Below are 25,684 nucleotides of genomic sequence, written 5' to 3'. Positions count from 1 at the left end.
GAACATAGGCATCTTGCAAAACTGAACTGTTCTCAGCACTCACCTCACCCCCATCCCTGGCACCATCATTCTTCTGTTCTTAAGAGTTTGACTCTTGTAGAGGCTGCATATAAGGGCAATCATGCAATGTTTGTCTTTCTTTGTCTGGCTTATTCCACCTAGCCAGGTAGTCACTAATAGCAGGATTTTCTTTCTTTTTTTAAGTCAGAGTAATATTCCTTTGTGTATACATACCACATTTCCTTTATCCATTCATCCATCCATGGACACTTACCCTGTTTCCATATCATGGCTAATGTGAGTAATGCTGTAATGAACATAGGAGTGCAGGTATCTCTTTACCTCATGATTTCAATTCTTTTGTGTAGATACCCAGAAGTGAAATTGCAGGATCACATGGCAATTCTATTTTTAATGTTTGAGGACTCACTATACCATTGTCTGCAGCAGCTACACAAATTTATAATCACATCAACAGTGTACTAGAGTTCTCTTTTCTCACCAACACTTGTTGTTTGTGGACTTATTGATGGTTGTCATTCTGACAAGTATGAGGTGGTATCTCATTGTGGTTTTAATTTGCATTTCTCTGATGATTAGTGCTGTTGGACATCTTTTCACATATCTGTCAGCATTTATGTGTCTTCTTTGGAGAAATGTCTATTCAAGTCCTTTGCCAGTTTTTAATTCAGTTATTTCTGTGTGGTTTTTTTTGTTGTTGTTGTTGGGTTTTTTTTGGTTGTTGTTTCTTTTTTCTGCTCTTGAGTTGTAGGAATTCCTTATGTATTTTAAATATTAAAGTCAAATAAGATACGTGTTTGCAAATATTTTCTCCCATTTTATAGGTTGCCTTTTCATTATGTTTCATTTGATGTGCAGAAGTTTTTAGTTTGATGTAGCCCCACTTGTCTATTTTTGCTTTTGTTGCTTAATATTATTAAAATGTTCATACCACACAAAATGATCTAAAGCAGCGGTTCTCAACCTGTGGGTCGCAATCCCTTTGGAGGTCGAACGACCCTTTCACAGGGGTCACCTAAGACCATCCTGTATATCAGATATTTACATTACGATTCATAACAGTAGCAACATTACAGTTATGAAGTAGCTGTAGTATGTCTTAACATACTACAATAATTTTATGGTTGGGTCACAATATGAGGAACTGTATTTAAAGGGCCAGAAGGTTGAGAACCACTGATCTAAAGAGTCAATGAAATCTCTATCAAAATCCCAATGGCATCTTTTACAATAATAGAACAAACAATCCTAAAATTCACATGGAACCATAAAATACCCTAGAGAGCCAGAGCAATCTTGAGAAAGATCACTTCCTGGTTTAAAAACATATTCCAAAGCTATAGGAATCAAAACAGTATAGTACTGGCATAGCCCGATATCTAGAGCAGTGGCACAGAACAGAGCCCAAGAAAAACCCAGGCATATACTGTCAATTGATTTTTGACAAGGGTGACAAGCATACTCCATGGGGAAAAGACAGTTTTTTCAATCAGCAGTGTTGGGAAAACTGGATATCCACATGCAAAAGAATGAAATTGGACCCTTCTATTATATATGAAATCAACTTGAAATGAATTAAAGATTTAAACGTAAGACCTGAAATTAAAACTTTTGGAAGAAAAATAGGTGAAAAGCTCTATGATCTTGGTTCTGGTCATGATTTCTCAGAATAGCTCTGCTTTACTAAAATTTAGGGCTCGTTTTTTTTTAACCTTAGATGACTTGTAAAGGCATTGCCTTTATTTTTCTGGCTCCCTTCCTTGCTGGGAAAGTGCTCATATGGTAATAGGGAGGAGGAGGAGGACAATGTTTCATTCTGCACGAAAGAATGCATTTGTTTTTCTCGAGAAATTCTGAAACCCTCCCTGGAGCTAATGCCTTTATGCACACTGAGTGGTGCTTGTGGCTGCTGGCATGGTGGGAGGGGAGAGCGGAGAGATGTGAAAGTGCCTGAATATTATGAATTTTAAAACCTGTCTCTGGGGGGAAATTAACAGGAATGCCGTGGCCCATCTGTGGAAAAGCATGCACTTGGTGGAGCCTTTTTCATTGATAAGGGACTGGTGCAGGGGTGGGCAAACTTTTTGACTCGAGGGCCACAATGGGTTCTTAAACTGGACCGGAGGGCCGGAACAAAAGCATGGATGGAGTGTTTGTGTGAACTAATATAAATTCAAAGTAAACATCATTACATAAAAGGGTACGGTCTTTTTTTTTTTTTTTTTAGTTTTATTCATTTCAAACGGGCCGGATCCGGCCAGCGGGCCGTAATTTGCCCACGGCTGCTCTAGCCTCTTAATGACCTGCCCATGAGAGATAAGCTTGTTTCTGAGGCCAACCATGGGCTTCCTTCCATAGCCTGAAACACCAAGCTGTGCCTTGAGCACAGCAGAGACAGCACATGCATTGCACAGCTGCGTTTGCCTCTGTGCTTGTGTCCCTGCTGATCTCCTTACCTTGACATTGTCGGGTCCTCAAGCCTCTTTTCCACGCCCATCTCCCTGTCCTTTTATTCTGGAGTTAATGATGTTAGTGAGACAGCATTTCTAGAAAAAATGAAATGTATCAATGTTGAAGTACTGACAAAAAAAAGTCATGTTCCATCAAAAAAAGCATCCCAATATTAATCAAAAATCTTTTTTAATTTCTTAAACAAAGGGGGACAACCCTTGAAATGGAAATGTGTCATGAATCATGTCCTTTCTCTTTTTTAAAAAAATCATCTAGATGGGAATATTAAGTTTACTAAACAGGACAAGATTCTTTTTAAATATACTTTTATTAATTTCAGAGAGGAAAGGATAGAGAGATAGGAACATCAATGATGAGAATCACTGATTGGCTGCCTCCTGCATGCCCCCTACTGGGGATCGAGCCTGAAACACAGGCATGTGCCTTGACTGGAATCAAACCCAGGACCCTTAAGTCCAGCGGTCGCCAACCTTTCGGACTTCACGAACCATCAGTGGTCCGCGGACTACCGGTTGGCGACCGCTGCTTCAGTCCACAGGCCAATGCTCTATCCACTGAGCCAAACCGGTGGAGCCAGAACAAGCACTCTTTATTGGAGAATTGGTTTCTTCTACTGAATAACTTTTTCTTCCATTTGCTTTAAAAGGCACTGTTTCCTCTTGCCTCTCAAATAGCTTTTGTTTTGGGAGCAGTGACAGGTCTTTTACTTGTATTTCAGGTGACTTTTATATCAAAGTTTCTTAATCACTCAAGGTTCCTTTTGACTGATTCTGGCTTGGTTATAAGCACCTCCTAGAAAAACAGAATAAAATTTTCTATATTTATCTTAGTTTGTAAAATGTAACTCTACTCTTGAATTTCTTGATTCTATGTATTAGGGTTGTCACGCTTTTGAAATAAACTGATGTTGAGGACAGAAAGTTCATTTTTGTCTCTGTTTCTGTGTTTCTCTCTGTCACTCTGTCTCTCCTGCTCTTTCTCTCTGGCAACATCCACATTTGGCTGACTTTCCCTCCCCCATAATGCAAGGCATCCATGTTCTGGGTAAGCTTGATGCAGTGGCTGGACAGCAGAAGGAACTATCTGATGTTTGTGTTCTTGCAACACATAATTTACCAAATGCATGATACACAACAGATAAAACTGTTTTCAGGATATTCATGTTCAACGTGGATTGCCATCGTCCTGGTCTCCAGTGCGGCATGATTCAAATTCCTTCTGCTTTCTTATCTTCTCATCTGACTCATACTCAGGCTTCAGAGCTCTGGGCCTGACTTCTGCCCATTCTACGGTTTCTCTTTTCTGGATTTCACATATATCTACTCCAAAGACCTCAGCACTCATAACATCAAAGGCTTTTCTGAGAGAGATAGATGTGTCATAGATTTCATAGAGTCCAGCACATCTCCAGATTCAGGGATTCTCCCTAAAACATGCCTGGCGGGTATTCATCTGCTGATCCAGTCTTTGCTTGAATGCCTACCGTGATGGGGAGTTCATGATGTATAACTGCATTTAGCCGATCTACTCTGTGTTTGCCGATTGCTTCTGTACCTGGAACATTGGCTGCTTGAGGGCAGGGACTGTATGAGTAGACACAGATAGAGGTATTGACACAGAGGCACGTGATGGAGATCCTATACTACCCAGCAGATGCGACTGTTTCAACAAGCACTTCATTGCTTTCTTCTGCAAGGTGAATGGTAAAGTGAGCATCAGGTTCTATTAGAGTTACAATGGATTCCATACTCATGACCCCTCGCCCTCCCTAAGAATGAGCTATAACATGAAACATATTTAAGACAATTGGGCCTCATTTGTGAAACGGAGGTAATGCCTAATCTAAAGGCCGCGTCCCTCCCCTTCTCTCTCCCGGGTTCACGTAGCAATGGGAACACAGCCGCCATCACCCGGCTGGGCCCCGGCCGGCCCCGGGGGCACTGGAGACAGCGCGGCAACAAATCCCACTGTGGAGCGTGGTGTGTGGCACCGCCGACTGCACCAGCTCGGTCCTCCCGCTCGCACACTCCCTGAAAGGAAGCCCTGCGCATGCGCCGCGGAGTCTGTCGTGTGGTACCTGGCGGCGCCTGGGGCCAGCGAGGCCTCTCGTCATCGCAGGGCTCCCTCTGACGACGCGGCGTTCGTGTGCCCCGCGGCCCGGAGCCTCCTCACTGTCACAGCGCGTGACTGAGCCGCCTGGTCCCCGTGGCCGGTTCCGCAGCGCCCGCGGCCTCACACCCTCGGAGGCACAGCGCCAGCCTCAGCCAGCGCGGCTCCACGCTCTCACCGCCACTTCCGGGAGGCCAGGGCGCCGCCGGAAGTGACGTCCACGCCTGGGCCCAGGCTTCCCGCTCAGGCCCACCGGAAGTAAGTGCCATGCATCGGAAGTGCAGGAGGCGCCTCAGGATGCCGGCGAGGGACGACGAGCGGGAGGCTTGCTGCGCTGAGGCGGCCGAGGCCCCGCATGTCGTGTCCGCTACCCGCCTCCAAGGGCCCGCGGGAGGAGGCGCGGCCCCACGCGGGCGCTGAGCTGTGTCTCTGCGTCCAGGTGGCGGGCTCGACGCCCGGGCGGGGCTCGCGGTGCGTGTGGCCCGGTGCGCCTGGGCGGCCTCGGGCCTGAGGGCGCGGTCTCGCAGACTTCGCACCTTCGCTCCTCCTCCCCGCCGCCCCGCCGCCCCGCCTTCTGGTCGTGGAGACCAGGTCTTCGGGGCCCTGCGTGCCGACACCGCCGGGTACCATTGGCCCCGCGCCCTCCTGCGCGACCCCCGCTCGTCACTCGGAACGGATGTCCTGTCACAGCGCCGAGGAACAGGTACTGGCGGTTTCCCAGAGTTCGCCCCGGGCCGAGCCTGCCTGCCGCCCTGTGCCCTCAGCGGGGTTTTTATCTGGTTTCCTGTGCGTTTTCGCATGGACTTCAGGGAGTAGGATTGCAGGCCCCACCTGAGGGGAGGCACACACCTGAGGGGCACACGTGAGGGGGGCACACACGTGAGGGGAGGCACACACCTGACGGGCACACGTGAGGGGAGGCACACACGTGAGGGGGGCACACACGTGAGGGGGGCACACACGTGAGGGGGCACACATGAGGGGAGGCACACACGTGAGGGGAGCACACATGAGGGGAGACACACACGTGAGGGGGCACACACGTGAGGGGGCACACACGTGAGGGGAGGCACACACATGAGGGGGCACACACGTGAGGGGAGGCACATGTGAGGGGAGGCACACACATGACGGGAGACACGTGAGGGGCACACGTGAGGGGAGACACACATGAGGGAAGGCACACACGTGAGGGGGCACACACGTGAGGGGAGGCACACATGAGGGAAGGCACACACGTGAGGGGAGGCAAATACATGAGGCACACACGTGAGCAGAGGCACACACATGTGGGGCACACACCTGAGCGAGACACACACCTGAGGCTGTGAGGGCAGGAAGTCCGCGGAGGAGACCGGTGCTCCTCCCGCAGCGCCCTGCTGTCTCAGTGCCCCACCGGCTCTTCAGCACCCTTTTTCAGGTTTCAGGAGGCACCCCAGTAAAAGCTAGGAGACTGCTCACAAAAATACTGAAAAGTGGAAGACGCCAGGTGACAAAGAGGCAGGGCCCTCCCCAACCGCGTGTGTGGAATCCTGCCTCGCGGGGACCCTGTCCTAGCGGAGCGGCGCGGAGGCCTCCACACTGAGTGCGCCGACCAGGCCTGGGCCTCAGGGAGGTGGGCCGCCTGCCTCTGTCTGAAGGGCGCCTCCCTTCCTGTTCCCTTAGCGACTGTGTCGCCCTTTCCTGTTTCGCCTCCTCAGCGAGGGGACCTTGCTTAGAGAAGGCTGGTGTCTCCCCGAGGCTCAGTGTCCTGCCTCTCGGCCCCAGAGTCGCCCTGTCATCCCTTCGCAGGGTGGGCCCGTGGCCGCCGCATTAAATCTTCCGCGTCCCGGGCTCAGGGCTCTTGTGATTTGAGCGCCAGCATGTGAACCCATGGCGTATGCACCTCACTGCCCTCAGTCCAGGACACTGTCATCTTACAAAGGGTGTCAGCTCAAATCAGAAACCGCTGGTTTCAGAGTCAAGAAATAGGAAAACCACCACAGCTTTGTGCGAAAACCCAAGAACATGACCCTTTTCTCTGATTTTTGATCATTCTCACTTCTTGTGTTGCTCTGTGCCTTGTCCATAGTTTTGAGTTTTACTTCTCAAAGTTTTGCTTAAGTAAAAAGAGAATTTACGTAGAGCTGTATTTTTTAAATCAGGTTTTTTCTTATATTTCCATATTGATTTTTATCTTAGCCCTATAAGGTGACTATGGCAGTCTAATCTTTTCTTTTTATTCCCCTAATGGAGGAGCTAGTTGAATTGTAAAGTTCATACTGCTAGGAAGTGGCAGAATACCAACTCAAATCTGTTTCTTTAGCTAAATTTTGAGCTTTTCTTTTGAGTCAGTGGTTCTAAGCCTTCCTGCATGTTAGGATCACCTGGGGAGTTTTTAAAGAAGAAGGTAAAAAGGGGTCAAATATATGGTGATAGAATGAGACTAGACTTTGGGTGATGAGCACACAATAGAGTATACAGATTTTGTATTATATAAAGTTGTACACCTGAAATTTATATAATGTCTTCAACCAATGTTATCCCAATAAGTTTAATTTATAAAAGAAGAAATACTGATGCCTGCCTGGGCTTTACTTCCGGCCAATTAAATCCCAGTATCTGCAGGTGGACCTCAGTATGTTTTAAAAGCTCCCCAGGGATTCTAATATGCGTCCAGGGTTGAGAACTACCCTGTTTTCCTCCCTCTCTGTCAGGGCATAGCAACTTTTCTTTTTAATCTTTATTGTTGAAAGTATTACATAAGTCTCCCTTTTCCCCCCCTATTGACCTCTTCCAGCCTGCTCATAGCAACTCTTTTTAAAAAAATGAAAGCAGATAAAAAATGAAAGCAGAAGCCAGGGCTCCAGACCTGTCCAGCTCAGTCCTGCCCCTGCTTGCCTCCTGGGCACATGAACATTTGTTCAGTTCGGGGTTGGATGTGAGCTGGGGGCACTTAGAGGTAGAGAACATGATTTAATGATAAGTTTTCAAAGGTTATTCTTTTACTATTGAGGAAATGAGCCCAAGAAAGGGATTCCAGAGTGAGTAGAGGAGCCTTTTTGCCTGTGTACTGTAATTTGCAATTGGGTGGCTTACATCATGATACTCATGAGTGATTGTGATGATGGGTTGCCAAGGCTTTGTCAGAACAAAAATACCCAGACTCCCATTGGAGATCCTAAACCTGACTTGGGGAGGTCTTCCCCAGGGAGCAAATTTCCTTTCACTGCACACCATCCCTTCTTTCCTCCACCTCCTGGGACCTACCTCCTGGGATCCTGTTGGCACTGAGGTTAGAGTGAGGCTGTGTTTATGACATGATGCAGGTGAGCTTGGGGCTTGGGGATTGCTGACTCTCTAGGCAATTAATTGGATCTACATATAAATCTCATTTTTCATCTCAGACAATGCTTAAGAAAGTCACATAATTTCTCAGATACCAAATGCTTTAAAATGTCAGTCATCTGCACACTCCATTTGCAGAGGATTTTCAGTCCTATGTTCATATATTTAAAGATATTTTGTATTTACCTCTCATAGTCCAACTTTTTCATAAATTATTTATGGAAATTAGCTCACTAAATTAAACTAGTCTAGCCTAAAAAAAAGCAAATAGTGCATTTTTTTTAAAATTAAGAGTATGAGCAACTAACTACACCATGATGATACTTGAAGTATGGGTAGGAAATAGTATAAGCCTCAAAAATATGTGTATAAATAAACAGAAGATATAAAGAAACAGACTTTTAGGTTAATATGCAAAAAGGATCCAGGCAATCTACCAGCATAAGATAGAATATGCCCTCATTAGCCAGGCAGTATTATCTACCAGGGTTTCTTCAGGGTTGAGGAACCAAATAGTCACCCATTTTGATGTTCAGCCTCACTCTTGTCAGTGAAGGATTCTGTCTGCCTGGACAAGTATCCCCATGGGCTCCGTCAGGGAATAAGGAATCTCAACTTGCCTCTCTAGTCAAGAGCCACAGAAACCCCCTTAATAACAAAAGAATAAGCCTAGAGCTTATATCAAAGGATAGGAAGTTTTTTAAATATCTTAGGGAAAATAAGTTTTGTTATTCACTAATTTTGATTTAAGAAGCTATCAGTTTTAAAATGAGACCACATTATGTATCTAATGAGAAATCTGATTTCTGTTTTGGGACAGCTATAGAAGAGGCCAAGTAAATATTTTAGTGTGATCTGTGTCTCTCCCAGAGAGTTCTGAAAGTCAAGCCTTGAGTTCTGCTATCACTCTGCTTAAGTCTCCAGTGTGTTAAATTCCAAAGTTGATGTTGGTTTATAAAGGTTTAGTTTTATTGATATTATTATTTCCATGGAAAGTTTATCACATTTCCTCTGTTTAAAAGTGGTGATATTGATGCATAAATATGACTTTATTGATTTAAAAGACAATATGAAATAACTGTAAAGTAACTAGAATTTATATGTATAAAAGCCAAGCAACTGGAACGACTGGAACAACTGGAATGACTGGTTGCTGTGATGTGCACTGTGGCTGGCCAACTGGCTCGATGAGGGGTGGGGCTGCCTGGCCAACCTGGGGCCCTCCCCCTGGCCAACCCGGCCCCTGATCGGCCCCCCACCCCGATCAGGGGCAGGGCCAGCCTGGCTGACCTCCTGTGGCCCCTCCCCTTGGCCAGCTGGCCCTGATTGACTCTTGGGATGGGACCCCACCCATGCACGAATTCATACACCAGGCCTCTAGTATTTATATAAATTTAAAACTAACTTCCGGAATTTACTGGATAATTAAAGCTTAATTGCAGAGGTCAGAAATCTTAAAGATTGTCTAACCATCTATTACCCTCATTTTACAAATGATAGAGTCACCCTGTGTAATTTTGAAATTCTGACTTTTTCCCCCATCTGCAGTGATGCGATTATTTACATCTTATAGATTATATATATAAAAGGCTAATATGCAAAGTGTCCCTTGGGAGTCCCACTGGGAGACCAGGAGTTTGATTGCTCGCTATGATGTGCTCTGACCATCAGGAGGTGGTGTGGAGCTAAGGAAGGCCCTTGCCAGCAGCTGGCGAAGGAAGGCCCCAGCTGGCAGCTGGAAGGCCCTGATTGGCCCTGATTGCCAGCCAGGCCTAGGGACCCTATCTGTGCATGAATTTCTTGCACCAGGCCTCTAGTTTTAAAATAAAATAAAAAGGTTGAGACTGGCCCCTGCTAGCTTAATGGTTCTTTAAATCACTTAACTTTTGAGCATCTGTACAGGTTGTAAACCTAGTACTTTGCATTACAACCAGGATGAAAATGAAAGGAATGGCAATTTTAGAAGAAATAAGTGTGTACACATGTATACACGTGCATACAAATCTATATGCACAACTATCCTTTCTACTTGATTACATGAGTATTACTTCTATTTGTTTGCCATAAATTTCTCTTTTTAAGTGGAGTGGACAATAGATCTCAGCAGAGTTGTTTTTGACACCAAGTCTGTTCTTCTCATTAGCCCTTCCCTCCCTGCCCTCACTATGCACCCCTCTCTCTATTTTGAAGATAAGCATTCAGAGGAGGGAGAAGAAGTAAGGCTCTAGGTCAGGGGTCCTCAAACTACAGCCCGCGGGCCACATGAGGCCTGCCAAAAACATTTATCCGGCCTGCCTGGTGTTTTTGCCGCTGCTGCCTGTCCTGCTTAGCAGCCGACTCCTCCCGGGCCCGCAGTGCGCATGTGTGGAATGTCTGAGGGACAATGAACTGGCTCCCTGTTTAAAAAGTTTGAGGACCTCTGCTCTAGGTGTCTTGCATAGTTGTATGCAGCTAGCACTGAGCCACTTTGTTTGCTGTGTCCATTGTCACCATGTGCAGGCAACCATTTGGGCCACTTAAAACCATTAAGACCTTTATTTCTGACTTACATTAGGCAAGATAACTCTAACCCAAGTAGAAACTAGATTTACTGTTATTTTCTCTTATAAGTAAGATTCTTAAGGCCTGAAATTCTCAGAAGTATCTTCTAATGGGTTCTTGGTTTTATTTTCCCCATTTATTAGAAATCATCAGAAACTTGATATCTGCATTACTTCTTTTAAAAGTGTACATATATTTGATTAGATTTCGAATGATCTAAGATGATCTCCACATTTTAATAATGATTATATTGTTCTGGAAGAGTCATCGACTCTATCTACAAAACAGTCTATTTCTGTATGTGAACCAGAGCATGTCACAAATGTTAGATATTTTCTTCGAAAATAATGAAGAAACTAAGGTTTAAATGTTGGAGGGTCTGAGAAAAATGGAGACATAGAAGGAACTCTGAAGTCAGAAAGAGCTGGTCTGAGTACTGTTAACCTTGTTCTAGCTGTGTGTCTCAGCGAGCTACCTCACATCTTGAGCCGATATAACATTTATATTTCCTATCTTTGAGGATTAAGTGAGGTCCTGGGCCCAAGGTATCTAATAGATACTGTTAGATACTGGCTTCTCAGTTAGACACTCAGTAATGGTAGTTATTGTTTGTGTTGTTCTTAATAGGAAGATTCTTTTCTCACTATCATCATACACAGTAGGAAGTGTGACTCTGGGCAGGCTGTGAAGACCTGGAGAGAGAGGTCATTCCAGGTAGAGTTAAGGAATATATGCAAAGTGGAAGGCATAGAATTTCATGTTTCATTTTTCCTCCCACAGAATTGCTAAAATTGGAATGAATATGGTTGGTGGTTAGAAAAAGTTGAACTTGTGTTCCAAGGAATTCTTTTCCTTTTCTTCAGTTACCCCAGTTTCCCCTGTAAACCTAGAAAACAGGAAATATCAGAAACATATTTTTTCCCCTTTTCGTCTTTCTTTCTTAATACTGACACAGCCTTAGGTAGGCAGTCTGATTTTGAGATCCATATTTGATTCTTCAGGCACAGCCATGTTTGATTCTGGAGTGCTCGCCTGTAATCCAGAACCTTCTATTGACAACAGTGATTACAACCTGACAAGCAGGCAGTGTCCTGGGCATTTGAGCTCACTCTGACTCATATCCCTTTGTTGGTGGTCTTTGTAAGCCAGGGACCTAGGGACTTGCCCAAGTTTCACACACCTGACCTTGCTCTGTAATTTTATTAAAGAACAGACTTATTTCAAAAGCACTACAGCTCTGAGGAGACAACAGGATGTGTAGCTCCAGACTCTTCCTCAGCTGAAGTGCAGTGAGTGAGTGCAGTCCTTGTGCACAGCCTCCACTGGCTTAAGGAGAAGAGCTCCCACGTCGGGAAACTGTCCATTTCCATTAAGTCAGAGGAATGTTTTCAGGTCCACTAACCACTTTTTCTGTCCTTTCTTGCAGGGAAGCTTCCTTGGAGGCCGAGGCTGAGGTGTGTGCAGATGCCACCTGGACATCTCTCTGATCCACGTTAACATTTGAGGAGTCACACAATGCGGTATGTTCATGCAGATGGGGCCTTGCACTTACATTAGGATCATAAAGGTTACCTGAAACAAGTAGAAATCAGAATGCTGGATGCCTGATGTTGAATTAGGCCAATTGAGAAAGGGTTCTTTTCTACCAGTATTTCTTGTTTGATATTTAGATGCTTCAGTTTTACTTTATTGTTCAGTTTATTAAATATGCACATTAAGCTGATATATCAGCTATGACTTATTCTTATATCTTTACACTGATAAGAACATTGTATGTAATCTAAGTGTTTCAGAAAAACAAGTCAAGCTGAGGGCCTTAATCCCAAATTATATTTCTACACAGTGTTTTCAACTTCTTTTTTTATTCCTGATATTTATATGGCTCCTTGTGAATTTCAGACACTTCCACTCAGATTATTTAATTGGGGCCTCATAAAAACTCTAAAAACTAAGTGGTGGGTAGTACCAAAGGAGCCTTTGTGTATAACCCCTGCATCCTGGCATCTCCTTTGTCCATCAGATGGAGCCTGTGACAAAATCAGAGTGTAGAGAGGCAAAAGTGATATTTTTTGAAATCTGTTATTCTTTTGTAAAATTCCTCTTTTCTAAAGATTTATTCATAGAGAGGCAAATTGTTAATAATGTTTAGCATGCATTATGTGTTTACTTTGAGTCAGGACCACTTTGTGTGAGTTCCTACTCATTATCTTTTTTAGTCCTCACCGTACCCTCAAAAAGGAACTTAAGAAAAAGTAATCTCATAGCATGAGGCTTAAGAGACTAAAATTTTATTTCAGTATATATTATGAATTACCAAGAATTCAGTTCCAAATCTTACACTTTCATTCACTTATTCAGATATTAATTCAGCATATGAAGTACCTATTGTTTAAGCTAGACAATATTGATAGGCAAGTGGATTGGACATAGCCCATGATTTTGAGGTGTGCACCCTTTAGTAAAAGAATCTATACTTACATTGAGTGCTAGATATATAGTATGAAAAGCACTATAACAAATTTGCTTTAAAATATCTCATTATTGGCCATTTGTACAGTGACCATGATTATTCTTGATGCCTAACGTTGAGTATTTCAAGATCCACAAGAAATAAAGATTGTATTGTGTTCATTATACTTACCACAGAGTGTACTGTACCAGCACTTCTGGCCCCACCCTACCCAACTTATGAAAAGGAGGGTTGTTGTTGTTGTTTGACTTCCTGAATATTTCTGGAAATGAATAGCCTACTACCCAGCAAGTCAACCCATTCCATTATTTTGTGTTAATGGTTGAAATTTTATTTGTAATATTTTTGATATGAGATTATGATTTCATATTACATGCCAGTTGTTCCTAACTTTAGCCTCTGGAGAGATTAAGAATGAGATCAATTCAACTCAGCCTAATTCAAGGGATATATTTTAAGAATCTGCTAGGGTCAGAAACTGTTGTAGCTGCTAAGGTTAATTTCTTTTTCATACAAGAGCATTTCAAATATTTGATGGTAGTTATCATGTTTTCCTAAATATATGAGTGAAATAACTTACCCTATTTAAGGTAATTAAACTGCTACCATACTAAGCCTGATAAATTTCTATAAAGCAATAAATTTGACTTCAGTTTTTAAAAAAACATATTTTATTGATTTTTTACAGAGAGGAAGGGAGAGGGATAGAGAGTTAGAAACATCGATGAGAGAGAAACATCGATCAGCTGCCTCCTGCACACCTCCTACTGGGGATGTGCCCAAAACCAAGGTACATGCCCTTGACCGGAATCGAACCTGGGACCTTTCAGTCTACAGGCCGATACTCTATCCACTGAGCCAAACCAGTTAGGGCTTGATCTCAGTTTTAGATAACACTCTTGGGCTAGTTGAAGAGTTTTCCCCAATTGACCATGAAGACAGAGATGTCCTCCCACCTTTGTGCAGATTACCAATGATTGTGTTAAAATGCAAACAAGTCACTTGCCCCAAACTGTTAGTAGTTGTGACATGAGAAGCCTTGCTGTGGTATGTGAGTTTGGTATAAAAGATAAACCTGAAATAATAATGGGGGAACCTAGGCTATCTGTCCTGGATCTGCCAGTTTCAGCAAGCCACTCAATTTCATTAGACTTTAGCTACTTCACCTATAAAATTAAGGTTACAGTAATCTGTGCAGGGACTCTCACTCCAAATTGTAGGTTGGAATCTTGTGTTTGGTGGCCTGGGCTCTAGATTACATAGCTCTGAGGCCACTCAGGTCGTGGGAATATTCCTTTCACACATGCAGCAAACGTGGTCACAATCATGCATGCTTCTGTGGTAGAACTATGTCCTATGAGGCTGACACTTCTCCCAAGGTAGGAAACATTATCATTCCCATATCAAGGAGGAGAAAGCTGGAAAAGAAGGTTGTGGGACATGTGTGTTACATGCCGTTGAGTTGCTGTGACTCCTGCTGACCCTATGAATGAGTGATGTCCACAGTGTCCTGTCCTCACAGCCCTGCTCAGCTCCTGTAGACTCATGCCTGTGGCTTCTTTTATGGAGTCAATCCATGTCGTATTTGGTCTCCCTCTTTTCTTGCTGCCTTCTATTTTTCCAGCATTAATGTCTTTTCTAAAGAACTCTGCCTTCTCATGATTTGCCCGAAGTAGGACAGTTTCAGTTTTATCATTTTTGCCTCCAGAGATGTTTCAGGACTAATTTACTCTAGGACGCACTTGTTTGTCCTTGTGGTGGTCCAGGGTGTCCCTAAAGCTCTCCTCCAACAACATATTGGAAAGGAATCACTATTTTTCCAACAGCTTTCTTCACTGTCAGATTTTCACATCCATACTCAGTAATTGGGAAGATGAGGGTGTGGATGGTCTTGGTCTTTAACCCCTAGAGTGCCGGGAGCGCCATCGCGTTCCTCCTGCAGTGTCCAGTTCTAAGTCTGCTTTTATTAGTGATGATGGTATTGCTAAATATGTCAGTTCTTGCTGTGAAGATGACTTTTGTGGAAGATATTGAATATGTAACTTCATTTACTTGTGATTCATAATTTTTTTCCTAAACTGCTGTAAAATCAGCAAAAATGCCCTGGCAATTTTAGCATAGTTCCTAGGATATTGGTTGGCACTCAAAGGGTTAATGACACATCTGTGCTCTTGGTGATCTTTCCTAGTTCTTTCATTGCTGCCCTCTGTACACAAGGTCAAAGTGAAGAGGCAGAGACAGGGTTGAAGTCACCTGATTCTTAGCTGCCCACCTCTGGACTGCTCTGGGGGGTGGGATGGGGTAAAAGACTCACCTACTCCTAACTCTGAACTGCAAGTAGTTTCTGGAACATTTGGTTATCTTAGAGGTAAATATTTATTAACAGGGCAACTTTGATATGCAAAACTATAGAAACAACAAAAACACATTAATCCATAAACATGTGAACTGCACATGAGCATGCGTGTTGCATGCTTGACATCCTTCTTTTCTAAGAGTGCCTTCTCTTTTAGTTCACATGTGTTTAGTTGTTCATTAATATTGTCTTTTTAAATTTTGTGAATGATTATATTTATTATTTCTTTATTTTCCCCTTCCTTGATGCTTATCCTTACTACTTCTTGTATCTTATCTATTTCAAATTCCATAAAATTTACCACATTATTGGTAAATTTTGTTTCATTGACCTCTTAATTTGTATTCTTGACTTTTTGCTACATGCTGGTCTCTGCTTCTTTAAACATTGTAAGTACATCCAGTAAACAATAGATGCCTACTTAATCTTCACAGTTTATATTCCCTGATTAGAAGAAGTGAGTGGAAAAAAAATCAGTGCCTAGAGTCCAGTGTCTGCCAATTTGAGGATAAAAATAAAAAACCCTCATAAACATACATCAGCCAAAGGGACGTACAATAAAGGCTTTTACTCAGCTCAAAACCAACCAGCTAATAAACTTGGAGGTACAATTAAATGGGTGGGAAAAGCAACCTGGCCATAGAGCATGGTGCCAGTAGAAGTTTGAGGAAGAGACTTATTGCCTCCCTCCCTGACCTGCCCTGTCCTTCCTTTCCCCCCTCCCTTCATCCTCTCCTTCCACCTCTCTTTTCCTCTCTCTCCTGCTGCTGCTTCTGTGTTCAGTGCTCAATCATGACAATAATATGTGAGTTTTGATATGGAAGAAACATTATTTTCCTCTGCACTCTAGACTACAGTCCAATTCAGTAATAGTCCTAAAATATAGGAAAAGTAAGTGCTCTCAGCCTTATAACATCTCAACCATAGAACAAAGGGAATTAATTTGTCATCTGTGCCCAGACCAGAAACCCTTAGTGGGACTTACAGTCACAACTGTCAAGATATGAAGAAATATTAAATGACTGAGAGGCCTGAAAACAAAGGTGCACTCTGGAGATGGCTTCCTTTATCTCAACAATCATTTTTAAGTGGCTGGGGTCAAAGATGACAGCTGAGATGATCCAAGAGCTGTCTCCTTCAGCTGATGCCTAAGTCACAGTGATTCTGGGATTGAGGGATAGGCAACTCAGAGATGGCCTCTGGGGAACCATGTACCTCCCTGAGTGGTGGGCACAGCCCCTAGCTTCCCAAGGCAGCGTAAGGAGTCACTTGTGACAAGAGCAAGCCAACGGGATCTGTGATGAGATTAGAATGAGAATGGGAGAGATATCCTCTGGCATTAGTAAGGTTCTATGTGGTGGCATATGTCTTCCTTCTGCACAACCTGGCTCTCTACCTCAAGGTGGCATTTGTCCCTTAAATTTCCCTCACCATCCTTAAGTGTTTTCTTTTCCATGAAACTCAGCTATTAAAATACAGTAATAAAAGACATTTCATCTGACTGAAGGTTGGGACCTCATATATCCTATATAATAGAAGCATAGTATACAAATTGTCCCCTCGACCTAAGTTGTTTCAGGAGTTTGACCAGGGGGCGGGCTGGCCAAGGGAAGAGAGGGAGGCCCCAGTGCTGGCAGGGGGCCAGGGAAGGGAGGGAGTACTCAGCTGGCAGCCGGCAGCTGCTAGGGACCCTAGTTAGAATATAAAGTATCAACTACACTGAGTGGCCAGATTATTATGACCACCCCAACAGTACTTCGTTGGGCCACCTTTTGCCTTCAATACTGTGGCGATTCTTCTTGGCATTGAGTCCACGAGATGTTGAAAGGTGATGCGAGGAATCTGACACCATGCCTGATGAATAGCACTGTCCAGTTCTGTGAGATTTGATGGTTGTGGAACCAGCTGCCTGATGGCTCTTTTAACTTCGTTCCACTAATGCTCCATTGGATTGAGATCTGGTGATTGTGGGGGCCACCTAAGCTAGGGAAAGTCTCCCTCATGTTCGTGAAACCACTCCTGCACAATACGAGCACCGTGGCATGGTGCATTATCTTGTTGGAAGAAGCCATGTCCATTGGGATATGCCATCAACATGATAGGATGAACTTGATCAGCAACGATACTTAGGTATGTTGTGCTATTCAGACTTTGTTCCACATGAATTAAAGGGCCCAAATCCTGCCAGGAAAACATGCCCCAAACCATAACCCTGCCCCCACCAGCTTGAAGGGTTGTACTCATGCATGTGGGGTACAAGCTTTCATGCTGTTTCTGCCAAATTCTCACTCTGCCATCTGCATGATGCAACTGGAAACGTGATTCATCGGACCACATGACTTTTTTCCAATGCTCGACTGTCCAGTCCTTGTGTTCCTGTGCGAATTGGAGACGTTTTATCTTGGTAACTGCAGACAACAAAGGTGTTCGAACAGGCCTTTGGCTTCCATATCCCATAAGATGCAGTGTATGGCTAATTTGCCTACAAACGTCAGGTGGTCATAATAATCTGGCCACTCAGTGTATTTAACCTATTGAAAGTATCTTCTACATGGCATTAAGGAATTATTGCTAATTTTTTAGGTTTGTAAATAGTGTCACAGCTCTCTAAAAACAAAGTTCTTATAATTTAGAGGTGCATACTGAAAGATTTCTAGATAAAATGATATGATTTCTGGACTTACCTTCAAAATAATGTAGAAGTAATTGTTAAATGATGGCACAGATGAAATAACATTGGCTAAATGTAACTGATTGATGGGTAAATGGGATTTGTTATACTCTTCTGTCCACTTTTATATTTGTTTAAAGTTTTTCACATTAGAATGTCTTAATGAATGGGAAGTTGCATAACATAGTAACTGAAGAGGCACCTCTAGTCCCAGACTTGCTGGAATAACCCAACCTCTTACCTCTGAAAACTGGGGTAAAGTTCCTCTCTGTGCCTCAGTTTCCTGATCTGTAAATGTGGATGATAAGTTAGGACTCCACAAGGTCGTTGTGGAGATGGCATACGTTGTCATGTGAACCACCAGGAGTGCCTCAGGAGTAGCAGAGCCCGACATACGGTCACTCTCACTCGTTAACTTACAGAGGTGGAATTTTGCATTCATTCTCCACTTGGAATTTCTTATATTAGCAATTGCTTGTAGAAAAATATTTTAATGTTGTATATGAAAGGCATTTTGGAATTAATAGTTACCTTTTCTATTTTAAAATCAAAAGCAGAATTGATTTAATAATTAGTGACTTCTTGTGACTTGTAACATTGAATATATTTCTAAAGGTATTTAAAGAAATGCTATAGGTAGACTTTTATAACTTCCTAGGAATATATTTGATTTTTTCCTTCAGAACAGTATAGCTTAATGGATTAGACAGATTAGCCACAACACTGACTGCATCTTGAGTATTTAATTGCTTTTCTTCCTTTTTCTGTTGCAAAGGGTAAATAATTGCACTTTTCTATAGATACACTGTTGAATAGCCATTTATATTCTACCCTTATATAACATTGGAGAGGTGCTAACTTTATAGTTTCATAATTAATCCTACAGTGACCTCTTTTTCACATTATTTAAATCCTAATTCATAACTGTTCTAAGGAATCAATATTGAGAATTTGGACAAATGTATTTTCTAAAGAATCCAGTTTTGCTGATAAACAAAATAAAGGTTTTAGAAATATGGAAGTATATAGGACAGTGGATATTCATTATTTTCTCCATTCTTGCCATCTTTTCTCTATGTGAGATCTGTTTTTTCCTTCCCTCCAATTTGGGATTCCATGTATAATCTGTGGGAATCCAGTCATCATTTCAATTGGTGAAAGGTGACTAAAGTGGTTTCCACATGGTTTATGTTTGAGCAACTGTGTTGGAGAGATCACTGCCACCTAAGGAGGGATAAGGAAGTGAGAAAAGACCAAGTATCCTGAGAAGTTCATCAAGATGAGATAAGGGCAGATGGGAAGGCTGCAGATAAGGGAGAGAAAGGAACCCAGCACACAAGCCGAGTAATGGCCCATTGTGTTCCTTTGCAGTGGGAAGGGTCCATTGGCGGTGTCAGGACAGAAGGCTGCCGTGGGGACCTGGGTGTTCATTGGTCATCAATAGAGAGTAGAATGGAACAGACAGGAGAGCTTTGAGGAGAGAGAACGCAGTAACCTAGCAAGGAGGGAAGGAGGGATAGAGGTGAGAGACACTGATGGGATAGGAAGGCCAGCAGCCTGGCAGTCCCAGGGAAAAGGGGCTTGCGATGCATTTGGGAAGAGGAGGAAAGAGACATGGTGATAGCTGGGACCTGGGATGCTAGAAACAGAGACCATAGCAAAGATACAGCTCTTGGTATGAATGAGGTTTCAAGTGTGACTGTGGTGTGTAACTGAGGAAGGGAGAAGAATGAGTGCATTAGAGAGGAGGTCTGGAACTCCAGAGGTGGTGACACAGTCACAGAGAGGGAACAGGTGGCCCAGAGCCTAAAGATGCCTGCAAGAAAGGAGGCTGTGAGGAGGCTGAGCCTGATGGAATGAGGTCCAAAGGAGCTGGGCTTTATTTATCTAAGGATGAGATGCAAAGGTCTGGAAGCAGCAGACACATGCACGCATATGCACATGGAGGCACGGGGTCTGTAAGCAAGGCAGCCCCTATATGGCTGCACTTCTGCATCATTCTCCCGGGAAGCAGGAGGGGAGAAGGGCTGCGGGATTCTTGACATTGATTAAGAATTTTTGTATTCTAGTAGACATAATAAAGTCAACAAAATGACCAGGAAGGAATGAAATGGGCCAAGCTTCAGCTGATTTTAAGAAGAGGAAGGTTGTTATTAATATGACATGCAGTGCTGTATAGTGCACTCTGTTCTTTCTCTGCACCCTTTGAACTGGCCCAGTGGGCGCATGGCCTTGTGTCCTGGCCGAGAGCTCCAGAGCATCCTGGGGCCATGCTATATTTTCTTTATAAACTGCTTTGCTTGATTGCCTATTGTTTGTAATGTCCCTTTAGTGCTGTACTTAAAGAATGCTTGCATGCATTGAGTATCAATTAGGGCAATTGGTTGCAATTTTTTCTCTGCTATTTGCCACCTTTTTGACCTCAGTGTGACTGATCTATAATTAAGTAGATGATCAAATGAGAGGTCTTTCCCTTCCTCTTCATTCCATTGTATGTCAGGCACACGGTAGGACTCAAAGATGTATTTTCAAAGGGAATAAATAGTTGTATGTGACTATATAAGGCACCATGCTAATAACTGAAAAAATGTGATGAAGCAAATACAGGAAGCTCTCAGTCTGTTGCCATCTGTACACACACACACACACAGATTTCCAACAGGTGTGTAGATATGATTTCTAGTATAGATTGAAGGCCATAATGCCTTTGGAGGAATTGATAAAGGACTGTATGACCTGGGAGTAGCAAGAGATAATTCTAGCTGAGAAGCAAAGAGGATCCAGTTCATGCAAATGGTCCGACTGAGATTCTGCCTTCCTGATTGGAGGAAGGACATTTGGGCAAAAAGTAGTGAGAGCATGAGGAGAATTGGGGCATGCCAGAAACCACAGGTATTATTCAGTGTGCTCGAGTTCAGGTACAGAGAAGGGAAGAGAAAGATGACAAGTATATAGGTCCCACGTATTGAAGAGCTGTGAATCCAGGCTGAGTGGTAAGGACTCACTCACACTGTGGGGAATAGCTTGCAACTGTTGCTGGAGACTGTTGAGCAAAGGTCAGACATGGTAGCCCTTGGCTTTGAACAGGTGAATCTGCTGCGATCTGGATGGCACCTTGCGATAAGGAGCTGCAGATCGTCCAGGTGAGAAGTAAGAGAGTAGTAAACAAAGACACAGCTGGTAATGGCAGCAACCTGAAACCTGCCTGAATACCAAGCATCCACATTCATGACCTTGTTTAATCTGCACACCTGTTAAGAGATGGGAGCTTTGTTCCTCGTTTTGTGGGGCAGGGAGGAGAGTTGGTGGCAGTGTCACCCAGAGGGTGACCTGTAGCCCTGGGGCAGAACCCCCCTCTTTGTAGCCCACCCAAATCTGCACGAATGCCGAGGTGAGAATGCAAATTTAGAAACGTCCGTGGCCACTGATACTGATGCGACATTCAGTGCTTGATCCCTTTTCCAGAGACTATTCTAAATGTATTTTACAAAATGATAAGTCTAAAATAATTGGATTGGACTTTTGTTTTAAGTCTCATTCTTCACCTGCAGATAGTTGGGGGTGCACCACCTGGTATTTGTTGGGCGACAACACATTGTTGGACACAGCAGAGCTAACACTGGTCATGAAGCTCTAGTCTAGACACTTGGTCCTTGCTAATGAGAGACAAAACAATGAAGAATTTTTCCATCTTCCTTATGTTTAAGCACAACATACAGTGTCACTGAAAGGAGGCCTGTTCTAGGAGGAGCTTAGAAGGAGTTAGCCAAAGTGTCATTCGTTTGCCTTGTGAACGGTCTATTTGTTTCCTCCCTCTTCCCTCCAGATTTATTTTTGAAAAACACCTCCCCAGCCATCAGCTGTCCCTGGGCAGTCACTGTTCTTCCAACATTGCCTGCACACCCTCTCTTCTTTTCCTTTCCTGGTTCAGTCTCCCGCACCTGAATTACTCTCCTTCACTTGGTGACAGGACACAGTCTTCCATGTCCTTAAGGCACTCTTCCTGTGCTCTTCTCCCTGGCCATGCTCCCAATTCCAGTTCCTCCTCCTGCGCATCCTGAGTACACTTGTAGGTCTCAGCTGCAGACGCATGTAGCCCGCAGAACCAAGGTTCACCCCCTCTAGCAGTGCTCTTACTACTGTACCTTTGGGTTCCAGCTTTAACCCAGCAAGCCGTGTAGGGTTTTGGGTGCTGTCATCATTCCTGCATAACTGGTGTAAATATTGAAGTCCTAACATATGAAACCCCCCAGAACCACTCTAGAGGAGGCGCCATTGGCTGTCTTTGTACCTGGGGAGACTTACTCCCATGGGAGCAGTGTCATATTTCAGAAGAAGCACAGCTCAGGTAAATCTGAGTTCCAAGCCTTGCTCTGCCACGTATGAACTCTGTGAGCTTTGTCAAGTTGTATAGCTTCCCTGGTAATCCCTTTATTAATCTATAAAGCGGGCATAATACTAGTACCTGCCTGAGAGCTGCTGTGAAGATTAAATGAGACACTGCTTGTAAAGCTTTTAAAATGATTTCTGCAACATAATAAGGTTGTTGAGGGCTATGCTGAGCTGTTGGTCACTCAGTATGAGAAGCTTTCATCAAACCTCAGCAAACACATGCCTGGAGCTGTGTCCCATGCTTTATCGCCACGTGTGCCAGACGCACCTGCCAGTCCCAGTTAGGGTGCTTCATGCACCACTGCCTCAGCCTGAGGCTCTTCATTGCTCACTGGGGCTTTGTCAAGATCTCATGCCCCACCCCTCAACCTCTTTCCCTTCCTTTTTGTTGTTACCACGGTCAAAAGGTAAATGCATTGATTGCTTTCTCTCAGGCCTTAGGATTATTAAATTTAATGCTCACCACTGGTGCCCTATGAAGTCTGTACCAATAGTTTACCAATAGTTTACAGATAAGGTGACTGGTGACTTTACTAAAAGGTTCAGTGATGTGCTCATAGCTTTACAGGGGCCAACCCATCCTCCTGAGTGATGAACTTCCTCCGGTGCTGACTTGTATTGTCTGAGGCCCTAGAACCCCATGGGGCTCCGTGATTGCTCTCTCTGCCCATGGTATACACATGTGTTGCTGCCTTGAATGCTACCAGCTAAACATGCCTCTTTGATCGCAAGGACTGTCTTACCAAAACAATAGAAGCTCCCATATTTTGCATTTTCTTTGTACCAGGCAATGTACTAAATGTTTCACTTACGTAATCTCATTTAACTCTAATGACAATTTTAAAAGGTAGAAGTTATTATTCCCATTTTCAAATGAAGAAATTAAATTTAGTTTCCCAAGATTTTATACCCATTAAGCGATAGAACAGGAATTTGAATCCAAGTCTGACGGCTTCCAAATGTCATGCTTCTACTTATTATCTTTTTCTAATTTTGTGTTCCCTTTAGCATTTGGTCTGGTATCTTGCACATTAGAAATGCCTTTTTAAAAAGTTTGCCAAACTGATTGGGGTTCACTGGGTTTTGCTGCGTGTAGTTCTCTGTGCCCTCATCAAAGCTTTTTCTAAGCTTCTCCAGAGCTTTCATGGCTCACTGCCACCTGAACCCAGTGGCAGCACCGACCTGTCGGTGACATTCAAGGCCTGGCTTCCTCAGATCATCCTGGCACCCACTCTTGTTAGGGTGCCTGGAGGCGGGGTCCTCAGCAGGCATGAGCAGTTCATGCAGGGAAATGGCACCATGGCCTTTATGGTCGCAGGTGAGTGTTGTAAGGAATCTGGAATTAAGCCGATGGAAGTCAACCAGAGCAGAAGGGAGCATGTTGTCTCCTCAGCAGGTTGATGCTCTTAGGCTGTATGAGCACGGGGCTCCGGCCTGGTTTCTTCACCTTTCCACCTCGTGTGAAGTCACGTACAAGGAAGTATCAGGAAGGTGGGGTGGAGGGCCCAGAGCATAGGGTTTCTGTTGTGGCCACAGGATGGTGTTTAGACTGAATAAAGGGAAAGCTGTCAGCCCTGGGCATGCGAGCGGGGCTTCAGGCTGTGGTGAGGAAAGCTGGCAGCACAGATGCTGGGTCTCTACGTCGCTTTATCAGAAGAAGGGCACAGGCCATGTGGGCAGGCTGCTTGAGTCTGAGATCCGGAAACATGGATGAACACACAGTGTCAGCAGGCCAGGGTCTGAATTCAGACACTGCACTGGAATGCACTTGAGATTCTGAGTAAGGTCTGGGTTCAAATCCTGACCCTACTGCCTACTCACCCGGGGCCTCCGGCCAACCAAGTTCAACTTCCTGACCTCGTTTTTTCAAGTAAGAGACAATAATATAAGATTCATAAGATTGTTGCAAGGATCAAATTATACAGAGTGCACTCGATGCATAATAGCATTATTCTGACACACAGCCAGCAGGTACACATACCGCCCCCTCTAACGTGTGCTTCCTGGGAGTCAGGAGTACGTACTCGAACTCTGGAGGATCTTGTCACAAAGAACGGACTAAATCAGTGTCAGGGACCAAAGGGAAGGGTGAAGGGTCTCTTCTGTGCCACCTCTAAGTTCTGGGATGTGAGCTTCTCTCTGCTGTATGTAAAGCACAGGAGGTGGCGATAGTTCTGGTATTGATTTTTGTTGGACTAATCCAGTGAGATGCTTAATATCTGCGTGCAGAGGGCCTTTTAGAAACGTAGTTCACACCACATGCACAGGTTCCTCTGCACCACAGAGCTCATGCACTGATCTGTTTTTCATGGGGCGACTGGCATCTTGAAACACATGCTGGGGTTGGGTTTATATGTGTGTGTGACCTCTTCTTCCTGGGAGTGTGGAGGGAAAATGTGAAGTCTGAAGTAGGACAGGGTGCATGCTCCAGACGAGTCAAAAGCAGTAGGGTTTTGCTTCTATTCCATTTTGGTTTTTCTTTTTAATCCTCACCTGAGGATACATTTTAAAAAAATTATTGATTTTAAAGAGAGAGGAAGGGGGGAGAGAGAGAGAGAGAGAGAGAGAGCAAGAGCTCACACGTGCATGCATGCATGAGAGAGAAAGAGAGAGAGCCATCAATTGGTTGCCTTCTGTATGTGCCCCAACCAGGGATTAGACCCACAACCTAGGCATGTGTCCTGACCAGGAATCCAACCCACATCCTTTTGGTGCACAGGATGATGCTCCAATCAACTGAGCCACCAGCCAGGGCTCTCTTCTCTTTTCAATATATAATAAACATACTGTTTTCTTAAATACAGGAAGAAGGACTATTCTTGGGAACAGTAATCAGTTAATTGAAAAAAAGGAGTTACATTTGGTCATTCAGGGAAGAATTAAATTGAACTATGCTCTCCAAGGGCAGTAATAGTTCTCATTGAAAAATTCCAAGTTTTTATATTTGTGTGTTTTATATTTGAAAATTTCTTTGTGCTTTTCATTCTGCCTTTTGATAAAAAAATTATTTTGTTTACTTAGTGCTATTTTTTCCTCAAATGAGGGGATAGATTATTTATTACCTATGATATATGTATCTATGCCTGCCTTGTAGGTAGCTCATGAAAATCCTTTCCAATTCACTGAAAATACAAACACCTCTACCTATAACATAACCTATGAAGGGGGAAAAATGCTGTGTTTTAAAAAAAGTGTCTTTAGTTGGATTTGGTCAGAAGTAATTTGGTTCTTTGGTTTGCTAGAAAAATTAATCAGCAGCAAAGACAATCAGATAAAATGTTACAGTTGCAACTATTGTAATTATTTAATGAAAAGTTTTATTTGG

At 43.7% G+C, this 25,684-nt stretch overlaps 1 protein-coding gene across 17 annotated transcripts in view; it reads left to right on the top strand.

Moving 5' to 3' along the window:
• Nucleotides 1-25,684, top strand: part of MYT1L (myelin transcription factor 1 like) — a 293,521-nt gene that overhangs the window by 29,586 nt on the left and 238,251 nt on the right. For all 17 annotated transcript variants that reach the window (XM_070428611.1, XM_070428614.1, XM_070428609.1 and 14 more), the window contains exon 2: nt 11,897-11,990. The gene's annotated coding sequence lies outside the window, so the exon portion shown is untranslated. The remainder of the gene's footprint in view (nt 1-11,896; nt 11,991-25,684) is intronic.

This window comes from Myotis yumanensis, unplaced genomic scaffold (genome assembly GCF_028538775.1).
Source record: "Myotis yumanensis isolate MYYU_CA2020_CCGP unplaced genomic scaffold, mMyoYum1.0.hap1 SCAF_11, whole genome shotgun sequence".
Lineage (NCBI taxonomy): Eukaryota > Metazoa > Chordata > Mammalia > Chiroptera > Vespertilionidae > Myotis > Myotis yumanensis.
The sequence above is the reverse complement of the archived record's forward strand: the minus strand, read 5'-3'. Positions and strand labels throughout refer to the sequence as shown.